Consider the following 9,276-nt stretch of genomic DNA (forward strand, 5'->3'; position numbering starts at 1 on the left):
CCGCTTCGCGCAGACCGCGCTGGGCAGCGGCAGCGCCGCACCCGGGCCGGGCCCCGCCGCTGCGCTCCCCCATCGCAGGGAAGGGCACCGAAGGGCAGGTCCATCACAGCGCATCCCTGTTGCAGGACACCCCTATCACCGGGCACCCCTATCACAGGGAATCATCCGGGAAGCGTGGTTGCCCCCAAATGCTGCGACCTACTTTCTGTCAGAAAAAGCTCTTTTGCTTTGGCGTGCATTCAGCCTGAGCACCAGCTCGGGGCCATCCGACCCGCGGTGCCCGTGGACACGGCTCGCTTGCACAACCCAGCCCTGGCTCTCGCCCTCCGCCGGGGTGCACGCGGCCAAGGAAGGCTTCAAGCGCTGAGTGTTGTTGTGAAAAGTTTTCATGCTGCAGGTTTAGCACAAGCAAACATGCCAAGAAGCTGAGCTCTGCTTACCCCACTTCCCTGCCCCGCTAATTCCGCCTCGGCCACTTCTGCTGATAACCCCTGGGCGCCGGCGCGGCGCCGCACTCAGCGCCACGGCCCCATCACCCGGCAGCTGCCAGCCCGGGAACAACCCACCGCGGCAGCCGGAGCAGCAGGTTAAAGGATCTGGGAAAATCACTTTCAGGGCAATCATCTCTTTCGGTATGAAGACAGGGAAAGTAACACACACAAGGGTAGATTTGGATATTGAAACACCACGTGCTTCTGTTGCAGTTCTCTGCTTCCAGTTTGTACATCCTTCTGCCTTGTTTTTCCTGGTGCTGCTCCATGCTGGATCCCCTGCTCGTCCCTAAGGGTCTGTACCTGCTCGGGGCAGGTAGGATTTCAAAAAATCCATGTGCATGGCTGCAACGGTGTTTGTAGATGTACCTGAAACACCAACCAATTAGGAATCAGTGAGGGTCCAGATGAAAACATTCCCCCACGGCTGCACAATTTCAGCTTCACTGAGCCGCTGATCCCACGTGCTGCATGCCTGGAGTCAGCCCTGGCTGAGGGGTGGCTCTGAGGGGTGGTGAGGGCCAGCTCTGCTCTGAGCAAGCCCTCAGGGTGGGCTGGGCAGTTGCTGATCTCCGTGGAGAGCCACCCTGCATCGGGGATGCTTTGGAAGCTGAAGCCAGTGCAGGATCCAAGGCAGCTGCTCAGGTCCCAGCTCGCTGCTGGTCCCAGGTCAGGAAGGGATCTGCAGAGCTCCCCACCTCAGGCACTGGTCCCCTGCACTGCCCTCCCACAGGGTGAGCAGCTCTTGAGTTCCTTACAGACAAGGGTATCGAGCTGAAGAGCTGATTCTGATTGCCTTCATCCTGCTCTGCAAGCAATAGGGGAATTTTTTCGTGTGGAGTCCAAAGAGCTGTTTACACATTGATGCCACAGCTCCATGTGCTGCTCGCGAAGAGCTGGAGGAGCAGCAGGTTCACTGGGCCTGGGCACAAACTCACCTGGTGCCCACATGCCATGGGCAGAGACCCCTCTGGAGTCCCTGTGCTGCCCAGCAGTGCCCAGTGCTCCCTGCTTGCCTCCCATCCCATCCCAGGATGGATCTGCTGCTGCCAGCACCTACAGCCAGGTGCCAGAAATGGGAAGACGGTGTCTGATGGTTGCGAGCTGGGAGAGCTGCAAACCCTAAGTAAACCCTGGTGAGTGGAAGCGAAGGGCAGTGTCTGCAGGGTGTCCTGGAGGAACAGCTGCCCACGGGCACATTTTGAGCCAGGCACAGTACTAAGGGTGTTTAATGCAAGGTCACACAGTGACAAAATAGACCAAGACAGAGACACGGCCTGGCCATGAGGGAGCAGGGGGCAGGACCTGTCCCACTGTCTCCCCTACAGCCCACAGCAGCTTCTTGGGTGGGTTCCTGGGAATCCCTTGGTGTGCAACCTGTCCAGATCACGATGGCACCAGGCTGGGGTAGCCCGTCCTTCCCGGGCACAGCAAAGGGACACAGCTGCCTCTCGTCTGCAGGAGCCTCGCAGGCAGCGCGGCCTCGGCCGGGTGATTCATCTTTTGTCACAGAGGAATAAGGAGAACCGGCAATTAATAAAGCCATGGCTTAGGTAGGAACACGGCTCTGCCGTCCCCTCCGTAAACATCGCCCTTCCCTGCCGGCGACTCGGGATGTGCCGGCGGCCGGGCACGGGCGCAGTGCAGATGTTCCCGAGGGAACCAGGGTCAGGACTGTTTGACGAGGAGGAATCACCAGCGGGAGGATGTTTGTTTTTGTAGCAGCTGGATGTGTCTCAGGGAGGGATGGGAACGTCTTCTGTCACTCGTGGGCCGGGAGGAGGCTGGCAGGGCAGGGATAAAGCTCCTGACAAGTTTGGACTAGCAAGTGAGTTGATTAGCTGAGAGATGAAAATTCACAGCTCGGCTCTTGCAGGGGCCGTGAGCTGCTGGAGAGGTGTTTATGTGAGGGGAGAGCACCCCGTGGCTGCTGCCCCACAGCCTGGCCGCTGGTGGGGCTGAGCCGGCGGTCCCTGTGAGTCACGGCAGCTCTGGGCTGGGCAGAGCACCTCGGGACAGCACGGGGTCCCCAAGGCAAGGACATCCATGGATCTGCAGCCACGCATCCCTGCTTGAAGCTGGGGTTGTGTGGGGGCAGGCGGGGACAGCAGGGAGGAGGGGACCCAGGGCCAACCTTGTGGGGAGGTTGGTACCCCGACTTCTCCATGGCTGTGGCACGTGCCACAGGCACAGGTCACCGTGGCCACCCCAACACCACCGCGGTAGCCTGGACGTGCCCCATGTCCCACCGTGGCTGTGGGCACTGGGCTCTGGACACCAGGCACTGCCTCGGGCGTTCGTTTGAGGTGAGGGTGTCAAAGAAACCCGGCCTGGCAAGTGCAAGCACTTGTCAGCTGAGAGCCCGGGCTGGGCTGTGTCTGATGGTACTGATTACCGGATGATAGACAGAGATAAATGTGTACAGCTGGAGGCAGAATAAATCGATGCTATATGTTGTATAATTGTCTTGAAAATAAGGTAATGCCTGGCTCTTGGAATGCTTTGATCTTATCAGAAAGACAAGGAATACACTAATGGCTTTAATTAGACTTTGGGGATGAAATGAATTCAGCCTCCTGGGTCAGCTGGTTTCTGGAATTGACCACTGGTGGGGATAGAAAGGCTTTAATCAGATTTAGGCTCTTTAATACCCACAATAGTGTGTGTCTGCATGTGTGATACAGACCTGCTGCTCAGGGTATTTTGGTGGGGGCTCTGAAGGCTGCATGTGCTTGGGCTTCCAGTGCCTCTGAGAGCCGTTTTTCAATGTTCTTTTCCAGCTAAGCTCGGCAGAAGCTACTAGTTTTGTTTATTGACTTCTAAGTTGAAAACAACTTGTCAAGAAGCAGTGGAAAGCGAGAATCGTTTAGTTTCCCAACAGCAGGATCATGGCAGCTCCTCTGGCAGCAAAGCAGCAAGCTGGTCACGTATTTAATTGTTAATTATTGCATGTACTGGCTACAGTTGAAGCAGGGGAAAAGCTTCTTGTCTCTCTAGGAACACATCTTTGTCTTGTCCCTGAGAACACATCGAATAAGCAGCACTTAGTGCACAGAGGATGCGCAAGGTCTGACTCAGTGCCGTGACTCACCGGGTGAAGCCGTTGCTCATCCACCGGTTGATGTGAAGAGGGGTGGAGATGTCCCGGCTCTCCGGGGGCTCTGCCTCTGCTCCCCCCACGCCTGCGTCGGGGCCATGTCCCTGAGTATCCCCTGAGCAGCCTCACATCAGCATCCCTGAGTGCCTGAGGGCTTGGCTAGGGCTGGGATTTTTCAGAGGCTGCACCTGACCTTCCCTCGGTTATTTCCCAGCAGAACTAGAGTGCTTGCTAAGCAGCAGCAGCCCAGATGCTGACGCTAAACACGCAGAAGTTATTCCTCCCGGGCTGTGTTTATGTCTTCCCTGTTGTAACTACACATTTGGATTATTTTGGTTGGTTGACATTATCTGTCGTGCTTCCCTTATGTTAATTAGTTGGGCTTAGATGAGCTCCTGAAAAGGATTTAATAACAAGAGCCGCTGCCAATGAAAGCACAACCTTGTTCAACACTTACTGTGCAGCCAAACCCTCGGAACGCCAAGCCTCCAGGCGTGGTATCAACTCCCTGCAAGTAGCTGAGGTTTCGTGTAAGCACGGGCAAGAGCACAGCGAGGTCAAAGCTTGCTCCACAGGCAAAGGACGTGGGTCCCAGCTCTGCCAGGCCATGGGCCCCCCAGGAGCACCCTCATGGTGCTGGGGACAGGGAAAGCCACAACTCAGCCTCATGCAGGAGCACCCAATATTTGGCGATTTTGGCAGAAGTGGCAGGGCCATGGCAGTGGCCCCCAAAACAGGGAGCAATGATGAGGCTCCTCCTTTCCCAGGTCCCCAGGGATGCCCATTCTGTACCACTCATCCTAGAGGGGTGACCACAGGGGGCACCCTCGTGGGTGTCCCACCAGCAGCACCACTCTGATGGGAGAGGAGGATGTGGGAATGCAAGGGGAGGAAGGGCATGAGCTGCCAGGGACAGGCAGCACCCAGGGACCTGTCCCCCGCCACCCCACTTGCTACATTGCCCCAGGATGTGAGATCACCCGTGTGTGTGGGAAAGCTCCTCGCTTTGGCGCAAACACACACATGCTTAGTAACTTAATCTCTTAAAAGCAAAATCCCAGAAATTCCTTTTTCTTCGTGGAAAGTGTTGCCTGGGGGAGAAGCTCATAATGAAGGATGAAAGCTTAATCCTTGAAGCAGAGTAGGACTGGGGGGTAAGAGTATAAACATGACAGTTGTTGCTCAGTGAGTTGGAAATAAAAGGTGAAGGGATAAAAGTTGTGGTGGGGCAGGAGGGTGAGGGCTGTGGGGATGGGCAGCGGGAGCCCCAGCAGCGCTCCCTCCCTGACCGGGTCATATCCATCATTCCAGTGTTGGCCATAACAAATGCACAGGTTATCCTGGAAACTTCAGGAACAGAAAAATGCTCTGTGCTCTGGTGAGTAAAGGTGGGAGAGTAAATGATGCTCTGTACCTGTGTAATTCACCACTGGGGACAGCCCTGGCTTACCAGGTATCAGCATTAGCAACACTGGGAAGGAGCTTTAATCAAGATCAGGCATTCAGCATTATAAAATAAAGCACCAGTGTCTCTCAGATTGATTTTTGTGCTTTTTCTGAGCCATCAGCATGGATGCTGGCAGGTGATGTGACCATGCCCAGAAGCAGCTTCACAGCACCTCACTGCCATCCCCCAGTAACCACCGCTCTAACCTGCCTTCTTCAAATCCAGAGAAAACATGTTTAAATCAAAGTTAAACCCTCTGCAGTGCTGCTTAATTTAAGCTGAACCTCCCTGCCAGCAGGCAGCGGGAGAGGCAGGGCAGTGGCAGGGCAGGTGGCAGGAGGAGAACATAGCTCACAGCTGGGGACAAGGACAGGGTTGTGCACTGGTGGCCACACTCATGGTAGTGGAAGGAGTTGGGCTGATGGTTTGGGGCAGAAACGGGTATTGTCCATGCTTCCTCGTGGCTCTTGGCAGGGCCCAGCCAGCCAGGCCAGGTCGGAGCCACTGCATGTCCCAGAAGGTTCCCAGGACAAAAGTTCCGCAGTCTGTGAGAGGGGTTTTCCTTGCACAGTGTCCCCAGTCCAAGAGGGAAAAACAAACAAGCTCCACTTCTCCTCTGTATTTTTAATTGGCAGTGGAGCAGCAGAGGTGGAGTTACACTCTCCAGAGCCCAACCTGCTCTGTCTTTGCTCACTGCACAGCAACACTGTTTATGGACTCGGATTCCAACCTTCTCCTCTCTCGAGGCTGTGAAGATGTATTTCCTCTTGTGCCATTTCTCCTTCTGGCAAGCAGGCTCCCAGGTGGGTCTGGAAAATGTCAAAGTGGGAAATAAAGTTGTTCGCTAAAAAAAAAATAAAATAAAAAAGAGAGAGAGGAAAAAGGGAAATACAAAAAGGAACAAGCCCCAGAGGTGCAGTGCGAAGTCTGCTGGGAGCCGGCCTCTCAGGTGGAGTGTGATGACTCAGACATGAAGCATCGTGAAATTCCCACTCTGTACCATCGCTGCCACGTGCCTAGCACTGGGTACCACGGCTCCATTAGCACGGCTGAAGGCTCTGGATTTTTCATCCCTGGAGCAGGCTAAAAACATAGGGCAAGACAAAAAAAAAAAAACAACCCAAACCTGATCTCTCTGGCTGGTCAAGGACAGCAAACAGTGGGCAGACACCTGGGTTGTGATGAGTCGCCCTGATGATGGGGTGCCCTGCACCGCTTCAGCCTGAGGGACTGTGGCCTTGCCCAGGTGGTGGGAGCCCCATGCACGGAGGTGACAGCTGACACCATTACAGCGTGGCCAGGCTGGTGGGGCCAGTGCTCCACCAGCTGAGCTGCCTGGCAAGAGAGGCTCAACCTGCACGTGCTCGTGAGTGTGAGCTGGGGGAAGACCGGGCCGTGGCCGCCCGCAGGAGCATCGGGGCTGGGCACAGATGCTGCAGATTAGAGAATGAAAAGCTGGGAGGTTTCTGCTGAAGACATTTTTCCATTCGTGAGGCCATGGGGTGGAGTGGGCGAGCGGGGGGGGCAGCGCCTGCAGCAACAACAAAAGGCAGAACAAGGGGGAGGGGAGCACGAGGGAGAGATTTTTGATTCATATTCAAATATTACCCAAAGTTTATTGCCAGAATGTCTACATTTTTATGTGCTTAAGCACTGTGAGTTATGGAAATCTTAGAACAATGGAATGATCTCCTTCATTGCCCTCGATGCGTTCAAAGTCACCACCCCTCCTCACCAAGAGGAATCTCTTTTTCCGTTTTACTGAATTACAAAAATGCCTCTGCTATCAACACCCTCCATGTGCATCTCATAAATACCAGGGTGGGACACGGGGCTATTGGTGGGTGTTTTTTATAAACCCATCTCTGCCCCAACCCTTACTCAAGAAAGTTTTTATGGCATTTGGTTGATCTGGCAAATTTTCTGCTAGAACCTGCCTGAACAAGAGGGGCTGTGAATTCCTTGATTCAGGTCCAAGCTCAGAGCTTTGTGGTTCCCCTGCTCTTGTCTTTGCTCTGTGGGAGTCCCTTATCTGTCAGTCACGTACTGATCTTATAAATCCTCTGCCGCTCCATGTGAGAGCATTGCAGGGTGTGCCTTACACGCTCCATCTGTCAGGTAAGGAACCGCAGCGCCAGCAATCCAGCTCCAGCACGTGTTTTGCAGCCCTGAATATGCAGAACAAAGTAGATTTGGGGGGCGTACAGCATTGTAGAGCAGGCATGGAGCAGACTCATTCATTTCTGAGAACACAGAAGGAGCAGAGATGGTGGATGCCCTCCCAGGCACCTCCGGCAGGAGAGGCGCATCCGTCCTCGGGCATCGCACGCCAGGCTCTGAGCCGGCAACGCCCGGAGCGGGGATGTTCTGCTGCAGGGAAAAATCCTTCACACAGCAGCTGTGCCTGTGTAGGGGAGTGTAACAGAGTGTGCAGCAAGGGCCAGCAGAGAACACACGCGGGGTGGTTTCCTTTGCTGCCGAGATAATTCCTCCCCACCCCTCCAAAACAGCGTCTCCCTCGGCTGCGCTGGCTGTGCAAAGCCCGGCCACACAAGCCTGGGCTCTGATTTACAGCCTGCCAGCTGACGGAGCTGCAGGCAGAGAAAGTGCTGAGGTGGGAGAAAATGAGGACCAGACCGGGAAGGGTGGGGGGGGGGAGGGGGTGTTGCCGGGGAGGTTTCAGGACTCAGAATCATCCCACTTTGGCTGCACGCACCGGCCAGGGCAAGCGATGCCTGTGGCTGAGGAGGGAACAGGGAGCAACTCATCTCCTCAGCTGCTAGAAGGAGCTGGGGCATAGATGGGAATCCCCAATGTCTGCACAAACCCTTCTGATTATCCCTCATTTCCCAGGCTCATCCTGGCCATCCTGCCCTGCTTCCAGCTCACCGAGGAGAGGGAAGCTGTGCAAGCCACCAGAAAACGTCCCCAGCCCTATAAACTGACACCATCGTTTATAATATTCCTAAGTGCCATTGCATGATGATAGCAGCACTCTGACAGAGAAAATTGACTTTTTTCCTTCTTTTAAAAATAAAGTTAGGAAGTTGCAAACCCCCCAGAAAATGTTTTGGCCATTATCTTGGGTTGGTTTGTTTTTCTGCTTCCCCTAAGTGACACAGGGAGGGCCATGTTCTGCTGCTGATGTTCTGGCACTGACACAGCCCCCACAGCCCCCACAGCCCCCACAGCACTGTGCTGTGCTCAGCCCGAGCCAGGCAATCCAAATCCCTGCTGGTACCAGGCCAGCAGCCAAAATCCCAGGACAGAAGCTTTTACCAGCCTCCCTCCAGCCAGCCACTTCCACTTCCACTTCCACTTCCACTTCTCCTTCCTTCCTTCTTTCCTTTCCTTTCCTTTCCTTTCCTTTCCTTTCCTTTCCTTTCCTTTCCTTTCCTTTCCTTTCCTTTCCTTTCCTTTCCTTTCCTTTCCTTTCCTTTCCTTCCCTGAGCCTACAGTGGGGGAACAGGGAGCATGGCATAATGAAGGATGGAAGATGGAGCAGGGAGCAATGGAGAACAGAGCAGGGAGCAATGGAACAGCAGGACGTGGAGCAGGGAGCAGGCAGCTTAGAGCAGACTCTTACAGCTCCTTGTCCAAAGCGCCCGCAGCCTCCGGAGCCACCCACAGCTGAACTTCCTGGGAAAGAGGCTTGGATCTGAGGGATGAAAATTAATAGCTGTTGATCTACTGGATAAAATGTATCTGTGCACATTTCGCATCCCAGGGGATGAAACCATTACTTCGTCGTTCCTATTTGTGTGGAAACGCTTCTCTATAGGAGTCAGGCACTTTGCTGAGGGCACCGCAATTTCCTGCAATCTCCAGTTTGCTTATATTGTGCTAAAACCAAACAAACAATCCCTGAAAGGCAGCAAGAGCTGCAGGAATCTTCTAAAAATAAAAAAAAAGGAGCAGGGACGAATCAGGGCTTCAGTGCAGGACACAGCAGGGATTCTGTGAAGACCCTGAACCTACTGACGGGCACCCTCCAGAGCACCTGAGCCTCTGCAGGTGTGGTTGTTTCCCATGGTCAGGGATGGGGCTGGCACTTCACTGAACTGTCCTTCCATCTGCTGAGGCATGACAAAGCAAAGAATTATGGAATTACGGAGTATGCTGAGATGGAAGGAACCCACAAGGACCATCAAGTCCAACTCCTGGCCATGCACAGCACAACCCCAAAAGAGGAAACAGGGGATAGGAAGTTTCTAAACACACTGAAGGTGATTTAGGGAAAG

The sequence above is a fragment of the Corvus brachyrhynchos genome, unplaced genomic scaffold (assembly GCF_000691975.1).
Source record: "Corvus brachyrhynchos isolate BGI_N302 unplaced genomic scaffold, ASM69197v1 scaffold338, whole genome shotgun sequence".
NCBI classification, from domain to species: domain Eukaryota; kingdom Metazoa; phylum Chordata; class Aves; order Passeriformes; family Corvidae; genus Corvus; species Corvus brachyrhynchos.